The 12,196-nt window shown below is 35.7% G+C and overlaps 1 protein-coding gene across 4 annotated transcripts in view; it reads right to left on the reverse strand.

Annotated features, from left to right (window-relative positions):
• SMAD2 (SMAD family member 2) overlaps positions 1–12,196 on the reverse strand; it is an 88,462-nt gene that overhangs the window by 29,913 nt on the left and 46,353 nt on the right. The gene's annotated exons all lie outside the window — the stretch shown is intronic.

Below are 12,196 nucleotides of genomic sequence, written 5' to 3' on the forward strand. Positions count from 1 at the left end.
CCAAGGGTTCCACATCCTCGGATTCAACCAACTGTGGATCAAAAAGTAAAAAAAAAAAGTAAATTTTTAAAACTAAAAAATACAATTGAAAAATACAAAATTTAAAAACAATATGTATAACAACTATTTACACAGCATTTACATTGTATTACATATTATGCATAATATAGAGATGACTTAAAGCAGGAGTCTCAGAGGCCACAGACTGATACTGGTCCACTGCCTGTTAGGAACCAGGACACAAAGCAGAATGTGAGCAGCAGGGGAGAGACCATTACCACCTGAGCTCCGCCTCCTGGAAGATCAGCAGTGGCATTAGATTCTCATAGGAGCAAGAACCCTATTGTGAACTGCACATGCGAGGGCTTTAGGCTGGACACTCCTTAAGAGAATCTAACTAATGCCTGATGATCTGAGGTGGAACGGCTTTATCCCAAAACCATTGCCGTACCGCCACAGTCAGTGGAAAACTTGTCTTTCATGAATCTGTCTCCTGGTACCAAAACGGTTGGGAACAGCCGATTTAAAGTATGAGAAAATGTGCGTAGGTTATATGCAAATACAATGCCATTTTATTTTTCAAATAAGGCTTACTGCAGTCTTGACCTCCCAGCCTCAAGTAGTTCTCCAGCCTCAGCCTCCTGAGTAGCTGGGACTATAGGCGTGTGTCACCACGATTGGCTAATTTTAACACTTTTTGTAGAGACAAAGTCTCTTGAGTCCTGGACTCAAGTGATCCTCCCACCTCAGCCTCCCAAAGTGCTGGGATTACAGAAGTGAGTCAACATGCCCAGGCTTACAATGCCATTTTTTATCAGAGACTTGAGTATCTACTAATTCTGGTATGAGTGGGAAATCCTAGAACCAATCCCCCTTAGATAGTGAGAGTTGTATAAGCAGCATCTAGATAAATGTAATTATAACTGTGTCAAACTATACAAAGAAACATTTTAAACATAACTAAAGAACACAAAAGTGCACTGAGCAAAAAGAAAAACATACGTCCCTACACAGGAAGATACCATCATAGAGGTATTAATCCTACCAAATTTATATATTTGATGCAATCTCAATAAAAATAAATGTTTTAAAAATCCAGGTATTAGTCCAAATACTGTAATAAGCCAAAACAAATAGGTATGACCAGAAAATTCTAACAAATAGTAAAGACCTGTCCTACCAGATTCTGAAGCACATAATAAATTCTCAATAATCAAAACAGTATGCAATTAGTAAAAGAATACACAAAACAGAATGGAGGTTCTACTTCCAGTAATGGCAGAACAGCCTCAATTAGGCTAACTTTCCTTCATATAACAATGATAAACTCTGAACAAAATAATCAGCTATTTGAAAATAGTAGAGACAGATCAAAAACAGACAAAAGCTGAAGGCAGGTCCAACTGTCAAAGCTGCAAACTATATTGGATGAGAGCTGCATTTCTGTGGCTGTGTACCCAAGGGCACTCCCCAGCCACAGCTAGGCAGGGCAACTAGAATTCAAACAGAACACTGCAGGGGGATTGTTTTTAGAAAACTGCAGTTTTACTGACCTAGAATCAGAGGACACATTTGGGGCTGCCAGAGAGTTTGAAAAAAGAAGGAAGGTACCCTGTAAAGAAAGAGGCACAAGGGAAAAACATCAAAATGTGACTGTGAACTCTGCCCAAACTCAACTTTGCTCAAAGATATTTTTTAAAAGCTAAGTATACAGAGATACAGCATATTCACAGATGAGTCAATATTAAGATGTCCATCTGACCTAATTCCCTAATGATTGTTGCCTATTTGTTTTATATCTATTACGGTGACCATTTCAGCAAAAATATTTTTGTAGCAACTGACAAGCTGATCTAAAATGTATATGGAAATACTAAGGATCTTGAATAGCAAAACAATCTTGAAAAAGAATTACTGACCCATGGATGAATCTTGGGAATATTCTGATCAAGAGAAACTGAACACTAAAGTATCTACACTGAATGACTCCACTTACATGAAGCTCTAGAAGTGGCAGAACAAATTCAAAGTGAAAAACAACAGTAGTTGTTTCCAGAAGAACCGCTAGGAAAGAGTATGAAAGAACTTCCTGGATGATTGAAATTTCTTTATCTTAAAACACTGGTATATGCATTTGTTGAATCTAACTAAACTGAATATATGATTTGTGCACTTCACCATAGAAAAAATTTACCTGAAAAAAGGAAAAACACAAAAGAATGCAAAGAAAAGTAAAAACCAAAACACAAAAAGTCCCAACAAAAAATTCATAGAACAATTTAGCATATGATGAAGGCACCCTATGAATTGATATGGAAAGGTCTAAAATATGCTACTCCCTGTATTAAAAAAGGACAGGTAAAAAGATCTGTAATTACTCACTAATATATGCATAAAGACACACATACATCATGAACAGTAGTTACCTGAGGTGCAGAGTGGGAAGGGAGAGGTTCCAATGTATGTTTGTGTATATGCATGCTTCTATGTGTATACATACATAAACATACGTATTTTTGAGCCATGTGAATGTATTGCCTTTCACCAAAATTGTAAAAATAAAACAGAAGAAAATATTGCCAGAGAATAAAATCCAAGTCAATGTCATCTCGACATTTCTATAAAAAGATATGGTTCTAAAACATTAGAGGCACATTACTTCCTATACTGCATCATTTAAAGCACAGTTTGGGCATTACCATAAGACACAAATAATAACATGCCAGCCTGAGCCCTGATCATTCTTTTCTCACACAATGTCCTTTCTGTCTCACATGAACCTTTGGTACCAATTTTCTTCCACGTGCATTTATGTTAACTGCCCCTTCCTAGCCACCTTTTAACTTTACCACTAATTCTTTAATATGTCTAGCAAACGAGGTCAATTTTTAAGATGCCTTTGGTAGGTTTTAATGAGGCAGTTTTAAATCACCCACTCTTCCTTAAAGATTCTATCTAACCACAGTGTATTTCCCCACAACACCCTGAGCTCCCAAAAGCCTTTGTGTACCACCCAGCAAACAACATATTTGGTGACCCAACTGGTATTTTCATAGTACAAAAAGTGGATTATAATATTCCTAGTCACATTAAATCATAACATCCTAAATAACACTGGGGAAAAATTGTATCTCCCAGGTTTTCATTTTGTTAATAAAAAGTGTAAGTTATAACTTGTAGGTATGGCCAGTTTCTAAAAAATATTAAAAGAAACAAATGCAGGAAAAATTTTAGAGAAGTAGCACTGATTCTAACAACTATATAAAAAGCCTTTTACACATTCAATAAATTTCACTGATCTAAGATTATCTACTTTAAAATGCAACATTATTTGTGTAACACTTGAAAATCCTCTTTCAATTTTATTTATAAGGGGCATCTCAAAGTGAAAAAAAATGTGCATCTTACAAACAAATATTTAATGACAATTGTCTTCATAAGCTAGCTACTTTGTATCAAGCACCGTGTAAGGCTAAATGGATTAGGGACCTCAAAGTAACCTGCAAGTTATGTAAAAATAGTATCCATCGCCTATTAAATTGATGTTAATTGGAATTTTGTGGGTTATATAACTGAATATAAATTTGTCTTTTGGTTAGCGTAAGTTTGCACTTAAGTATGTTTCTATACATTTAAATAATATTAAAGGAAGTCCACAAGAAATGTCTGTACATTACTCAAATGTGAAAAACAGAAACCTGTACAACATCAAGCTGTTTACAAAGTACTAAGGATAGAAAATAGGTCTGAAAATGTTAAACTAAGACTACTTGCTATGTAAAATCAACATATCCTAAAGAGATTATTAAGTTATTATAACAATGACAGCAATATCCCAAACACATTGGCTCAACATTTCGTAAATTTATTTGACCATCTAACTTCAGGATATTCTTAAAACTCTTATGTATTGAAAAATATCAGCAAAAATTGGTCTCATAAATTCTGCCTGAACAAATTTGATATTGTTTACTAACAAATTAATGTGAAATATTACAATATGTTGAAATAAGATGTAGCAGACCATTAACTAACTACAATGATGTCCCTGCATCAATACACAGACAAACAAGCATACGTATGTTATCTCATGCAAAGTCCCAAAGTTCTTTGCATCGAACAGTTTCTTAAAGACAGATTATCCCCCATCAACTGTGTAATGTTCTTGCTTATATATCTAGCTTGAATTAAAAAGAGGTGGGGAGAAGAGGTAAAACAGCTATTAGAGTCATAAACATACTAATATAGCAACTACCTTTGTTGGCATACAGTGTATTAATCACTAAACAGGATGACTTGGTAATAAACCTAACAGAAATCCTTATCAAATTTCCCTAGTAATAACTTTTACAATAAGTATTTCAGTAAAACACATCAAAGATTTTCTTCATCTAAGAATAAGCTGACTTTTGAAAACTGAAATTAAAATTTAATATCTAGTGTACAATTTACAAAGTATACACTCACCTACATATACGCACATCTAAATTAACGTTTTGCACTTTGTTCCAATCATCCAGATATTATGTTTGTGTCAATATACTACTTTTTTTGCATTAAAGATATAGATATTTATTCACATCTTTGTTATGGAGAACGAAAAGAGAAGCAGTGAGAATTAAGTTGAAGAAAACACTACCAACTTTGGGCAAAAAGTGGCTCATATCACAGAATCTGGTAACCCTTTAAACCAGTTTTACTGTTCCTACCATATCTGCAAGATTTACTGCTGCAGTTAGACAACCAATAACAAAAGTAATAAACCCCATTGTTTTACTAACTTATTATTTTTCATGATCTTCTTGCCTAAACAGTGTATTTTTTTTTTTTTAAACAAATCAAAAGGGATAACAACCTAAGTTGCCACCTTGGTAAGATTAAAAGCATGCTGAACACTCAGTAAAATTAGTTAATTAGCAGAATATTATCAACAAAAGGAACTTTCCTGAGGCTCCAGCTCTTGATTACTGATCTACTCATTTAATACAGACTTCTAGGGGAGTAATTTGTAACTATGCATCCGTAATTATTTCTACTTAAAATAATCCTTTCATTTTTATATGTGACTTAAGACTAAAAGTTTAGATTTAAACAGCTCAGGAATGAAGAGTGAATCACTGTAATAATTTTTTTAAGTCTCCATAATTACAAGTACTATGTGTGGCTGTATATTTTATCTTGACTACAAATATAATTGAAAGACACAAAATAGATTGTAGTATTCAATTACAAATGTTTAAATGTCATTTATCACATCACTGAAAACAATGTGACTGCTTTGATTAAACTTAAATTTTTAATCAATGATTAAGAATGATAGCCTTTTATTTGTCTCAGAATCCAGTCTCTTCCCTATATTTTGTTTGCAAAATGTAGACAATCCTGATTGAGAAACAAGTAGGTGCAAATGATTTTTTAAGTTGCTGCATTACAGATGCAAAAAACTGTATCTCTAGAGAACTGGAGATATTCCTGAATAAAAATTGAAAATATAAAAGAAATATATTAAGAAATTTATTTCAAAAAGGTTGAATCATCAACAATAGCTAATAAGTGCTCACATTCCTTCATAATTAAGGCATAATTGGGCAGTAATTAAATCTGGAGACAGTTTAACAGGGTCCTTAACTGGCTTAAACCTTCACTCTGTGTAGAAAATGTTTTTCGATTTTATCTTGTAGCAATGAAATAGTAACCATTCAAAAACAAACAGTCACCAAATGTGCATTCCGATATGTCAGGGTTTCATTCTAAGTTTCAAATCAGAACAGAGCATGTCTACATTCCAGATACCCAAGCTGTACACAGCTCTAAGTAGAGCTCACCACACAATGCTGTGGTACTGTTATTTGTATAATTTTATAAGAACACACACGAAACAGAATTTTAAAAAATAAACTAATACCAAGTCTTCCTAATCAGTAACATAGTAAGTCCAAATATATGTCCAGATATGTGAGGAATAGCTTTATTCCAAGGTCTTTGATGCTCATGTAATAAGTACAATTTTAACAACTAATTCTATTACGAAAGATTGCAGAAAGCTCTGTACAGCTGGATCCCCATACGTTCTTAAGAATCAAGCAAACAGCCTGGGCAACAAAGTGAGACCCCATCTCTACAAAATAATTAAAAAATTAGCCAGGCATGGTGGCACGTGCCTGCAGTCCCAGCTATTTGGGAGGCTGAGGCAGGAGGATGAAAGGTTTGAGTTCAGGAGTTTCAGGCCACAGTGAGCTATGACGCACTACTGCACTCCAGCCTGGGTAACCGTGAGATCCCATCTTAAAAAACAAAACAAAAGAATCAAGCAAACTTTTGGAGAGGAATATCTCAGAAAAGAAAAACTCAACAGTTTCCAAGTATTTATTCCAACTTCTCAGATACTTCCACGAACAAGCTTTCCATCTTCTCCTGAGTTCTGTATGATAAAAAACTTCAAACATCCATTAAAGTTACGAGTAAGCACCCTACACATTCATCAGCTAGATTCTGCAATTTGGATTTGTTTTCCTTTGCTGTATCATGTATCTACTTAACCTCTCTATCCATCTCTTACTTTTTGGAACATTAAAAATAAGGGTGTACGTGGGCAGCCTGGGCAACATGGTGAAACCCCATCTCTACCAAAAATACAAAATATTAGCTGGGTGTGCTGGTGCACACCTATGCTCCTAGTACTCAGGAGGCCGAGGCTTGAGCCCAGTAGGTGGAGGCTGCAGTGAGACTGCACCACTGCACTCACTCCACCTTGAATGACAGAGCTAGACCCTGTCTCAGAGAGAAAAAAAAAGGTTGCAGATACCACAAATCTAGACACTTAAGAATGCACATAACTAAAGTTCGCTGTTCTTTTTTTCTTTAAGTGAAATTTACACAGCATGAAACACATATCTTAATGGTACCATTTGAGTTTTCTCAGATGCATACATTGTACACTTCTCAACCCTGTCAAGATTATCACCCATGTCCATTTCTCAATGTCTGGCATCCATGCCCTCATCCCCAGAGGCAACCACTAAACTGATCTTTTCACCATAGGTGTCCTGTCTTCTGGAAAGTCTATGAATGGAATATGGTACATATTCTTTTGGGTCTTTTTTGACTCAGCATGATTTTGAGATTCATCCATGTTAATGTATATGACGTGTGTGTGTGTGTATGTGTGTGTGTGTGTGTGTGGAGTTGTTTTCCATTACTTGAACAAGCATGATTTATTTAGTCATTCTTATATTGATAGACACCTGACCTGTTGCCAGGTTTTAATTATTGTGAATAAACTTGTCATGAACATTCAAGAAAGTACATGTCATTTTATAGAACTATGATCTCTTTTTTTCTCGGGTAAATACCTATAACTGAAAATCTTGAGTCAGTGGGTAGATGCATGTTTAGCTTTTCAATAAACTGGCAGATCTTCTTCCAGAGCAGAAGTACGATTTTACAGTCCTCCCTCTTTCCATGTATGAGAGCTCCTGGTTATTCCAAAGCCTCATCAACATTTGGTGTGGTCAGTCTTTAAATTATAGGTAGTCTGATGATTGTGCAGTGGCATTTCATTGTGGTTTCAATTGTCATTTTCCTGAAGCCTATCGATATTACACACTTTTCCATTTCTTTACTGGACCTTTATCTTCAGTGAAGTAGCCAACTACCGTCCATTTTAAAATTAGGCTATCTTTCCATTACTGAGTTATAGAAATCTTTATAAATTCTAGATTCAATCCTTTCAGAAATGTTTTGCAAATATTTTCTCCCACTCTGACTTATTTTTTAACAATGTATTTTAATAAGATGCTTTGTATACCGATGGAGTCTAACTTAGCAGCTTTCATGGTCACTACTTTCTATATACTTTGAACAATTCTCTGTTTACCCCCAAGTCACAAATATTCTCCTATATTTTCTTATAAAAGCTTTATAGTTTTAGCTTTAATTAGACTACAATTTATCCAGAATTATTTTGTTTTCACTGGTGTAAGGTGGAGTCATGTTCATTCTTCCACATGGATATTCAGCTGTTCCAGCACCATTTGTTGAAAGACTTTCGTTTCCCTACTGGGTTGCTTTGGCAACTTTGTTGAAAATCAAATAGGCACACAGTGTTTATCTATGTGAGGCTATCTTATCTGTTTTTATGTCAGTATCACACTGTACAGATTACTATGGCTTCAAGGTGAGTCTTGAAGTCAGGTAATTTAAGTTACCCTAACTTATTACTGAGTTTTCCAATTCACAAGTGTATCCGTCAGTTTACTGCATGATAATTCCAACATGTAGGTCTTCTAGGGTTGGTCTCCTCATTATAAAGGGTCACATTTTCTTTGTTCTTTGTATGTTAAGTAATTTAGGATTGTATGCTAGACACTGTGAATTTTATCTGATGGTAGGTAGAGGTTCTGTTACAATCTTCCAAAAGTCTTCATTTTTGTTTCACCAGACAATTAACCTGGCTGCATTCAAACCACAAACTCTGTCCTGGAGCAATTCAAATCAGGCTGATTATCTGGCTGTACTGTCTACTGTACACATGTGGGGTCAGCAGGTGATTTTGGCAAAGTTTGTAGGCAGAATCCAGGGCTCTCTTTCTGAAACTCTCCTTGCTGATATTCACTCCTCACTCTCCAATAGCTGTGATTCTCCCAAGTCTTACCTATGGTGCTTCAAGGCCAGAAAGACTTGGTTTTGTGTTGGAATTTTAGCTACCCTGAACATTTTGCATGGACAAACGCTGTAAAACAGAAAATTCACCTATGCCATTTCCTTCTTCCAAGTGTCAATCCCCTCTAAAACATGCCTATTTTTGTTTATTCTCTAGTACTTCATGTTATTTTTAGAATTTTGTGCAGTTTGTTATTGAGGGAGTGTCAGTCTGGTAAGAGCATACCTGGCCATATGAGAATCTCAACTCCCTCTTCGTTTGTTTAATTTATCTCAGCAAGGTTTTAGCATTTTGAGCAGAGGTCGTGTGTGTATGCGTTTAATGTATTCCTAAGTATTTTAGCACTGATGCTACTATTCATGAATTTTCTTAACACCCCCATTTGTCTGCTGCTAGTATTTACAAAAATACAATTGATTTTTAGACACTGAATCTATGAAGTGCAGCCTTGCTAAATTTACTCATTTGTTTTAGTGGCTATATTTATAGATTCCTTAGGATTTCCTACATAAATAAGTATGTCATCTACAAATAGAGTTTTGAAACATTCCTTCAGATCTTTAAACCTTTTATATTTTGTTTTCCTGACTCACTGCACTTGCTAGGTCTTCTATTAAAATAATGACACAAGAGTAGACATCCCTGTCTTGTTCTTGAGGGAAAACACAGTATTTCATGATTAAGTATATCCTTAGCTGTTGGTGTTTCTTAAATACCTTTTATCAGACTGAGAAAGTCTCTTCATTTCTCATTTCCTGGGAGTGCTTATCATGAATGGATGATGAATTTTGTCAAACGCTTTTGACCAAGTGAGGTGATCTTATAGTTTTCCTCCTTGGTTCATGCAGTAAATTACATAGTTTTTTTTTGTTTTTTTTTTTTGCCCGACAGGGTCTTGCTCTGTCACCCAAACTGGAGTGTGGTGGCATGATCACTGCTCACTGCAGGTTCAACTTCCCGGGCCCAAGTAACCCGCCCACCTCAGCCTTCCAAATAACTGAAACCACAGGAATGTACTACCATGCTTGGCTTTTTTTTTTTTTTTTTTTGTGGAGACGGAGTCTTATGTTGCCTAGGCTGGTTTCAAACTCCTTAACTCTCAAGCAGTCCTCCTGCGTTGGCCTCCCAAAGTGTTGGGATTAGAGGCGTAAGCCATCGCATCTGACCTGATTAACTTTTCTTTTTTGGGGGGTGGGGGACAAGGTCCCAATGTCTCATGCAGGCTGGAGTGCACTGGTGTAATCATAGCTCACTTCAGCCTTGAACCCCTGGGCTCAAGTGATCCTCCTGCCTCAGCCTCTGAGTAGCTGAAACCACAGGGGCATGCCACCGTGCCTGGGTGGGTAACTTTATCTGTCTATAGAAATGGGATCTTGCTTTGTTGACCAGGCTGGTCTTGAACTCCTAGGCTTAAGCAATCCTCCTGCCTTGGCCTCCCAAAGTGCTAGGATTACAGGTATGAGCCACTGCACCTGGCTTACACTGATTAATTTTTGAAAGTTATAAACTAACCTTGTTGGAACAGAACTCAATTATGATGTATTCTTTTCTCATGCATGTTAGCGATATATTAATCTTTAACTTTTCTTTTAGTTGCATCTTTGTCAGGTTTTGGTTTCAGGGTTATGTGAGCCTCATAAAACAACATTTTTCTGGGTTTGTCTATAAGATTGGTGATATTTGTTGCACAAATGCTTAAATTTACCAGTAAAACCATGTGAGCCTGAAGTTTCCTTTGCAGGAAAGCTTTTGATTATGAAGTCAACTTCTTTCATTGTTATAGGGCTACCCAGATCTTGTATTTCTTCATGCATCAGCTGGGGGTAACCTAAATTTCATCATTACATTTAGTCATCAAATTTAATGGCATAAAATTGTTTATAATATTTGCTTATAATCTTTTTACTGTCTGTAGGACCCACCATGACAATCCCTCTTTCAGTACTAATATAGGTCATTTGTGATTGTGGGCTCTCTGTCTTTTTCTTGATCAGTCTAATAAGCGTTTATCTCTCCAAAGAACTCGCTTTTGGCTTTCTGATTTCTACTCTTATTTTTATTATTTCTTCTTCCTACTTACTTTGTATTTTATCTTTTTAGGTAACTTTCTTTCCTAGCAGATTATTTAAAACTATAAAATTTTCCATTAGGCACTCTTTCAGCTACATCCCACATATGTGATATGCTGTATTTTCATTATAATTTGGTTTAAAATATATTTTACCTCATTTTTCCCCTAAATAACCCGTAGGTCAGAATTTTAAGGTTTAATTTCCAATTCTTAACAGATGTCTTATTGGTACTAATTTCTTATTCTATTGTTGGCAGAGGTGGCAGAGAACATACTTTGGATTTCAATCTTTTAAAATTGATTGAGACTTGTGCCCTGTAAACAGTCTTTCCTGGTGAAGTTACCATGAACACTTGAAACGCTTGTATTTCTACTCATGTTGGGTTTAGTATTCTACAAATATCACGTAGGTAGTTAATAATGTAACTTAATAATGTAACTTAAAACTTTTATGTCTTTACTGATTTTTTTTTTGTTCTAATTGAACTCTCCAATTGTGGATTTGTGATTCTGTCCCATTAATTCTACCCAGTTTTGCTGCATGTATTTTTAAGTTCCTTTATTTAGCAGATACAATTTATTGTTATGACTCCCTGATGTTGGTGATTTAGAGATGTCACTTTACAATATTCTCTGTTGCTGATCACCTGTCATTTGTATGTTGCGTGCCATTTTTCACCAGCTGCTTTAAGATTCCCTCTTTCATTAGTTTGGCCATGATACATCTAAGTGTGGTTTTCTTTTTATTTAGCCTGTTTGTGTTGAATAAGAAATCCAACTCCATTTCTGATATTTGACTGCTGATAGGTTTCAGGCCCCACCATTTCCTCTTCCCCTTCTGCCTCGAATCTGGGCAAGCTGGTAAGAAAGCCCAGGTGCTCTACCTGTTGATATTACAGAAATTTAAAACCAGGAAAGTCTCAGCATATGTACAGTGTAAAAACCAGCCCACAGCCCCATTCTCTAATCACCATAAAACCCCAAGCCAGTCTCCTATCACTGCTCTCTCAAGTCATTTTTGGACCAACTTGGAAGCCTGCCATGCTCTACTCAGACAGCATCATTATGTGAGTAATAAACCTTTTCATGCCCTCTTGGTGCATGTAATATAGGTGACATCATCAGTTTCACATCAAAATCAAATTTTATATATAAAATCCCATCCCACATATAGTTCACACTTATTAAGCACCAACTATGTACTAAGCTCTTACACATATTAAACCACTTAATCCTTCAACAGTGCCATGAATCAGGCACTGTTGTCCCCATTGGACAAATGAGGTAATGGAAACAAAGAGACAAAGTAACACGTCTAAGGTCCTACAGCCAGCAAGTGGAAGAGACAGAGGCCACATTCTTAATTATTAACATTATTCCACCCCATATATAGTTACTAAAAAGAAACAAGTAATATAAACATAGCAAATCAAAGCTAAAACAATAAAACTGGTATAATATCC

Source organism: Pongo pygmaeus, chromosome 17 (genome assembly GCF_028885625.2).
Source record: "Pongo pygmaeus isolate AG05252 chromosome 17, NHGRI_mPonPyg2-v2.0_pri, whole genome shotgun sequence".
Lineage (NCBI taxonomy): Eukaryota > Metazoa > Chordata > Mammalia > Primates > Hominidae > Pongo > Pongo pygmaeus.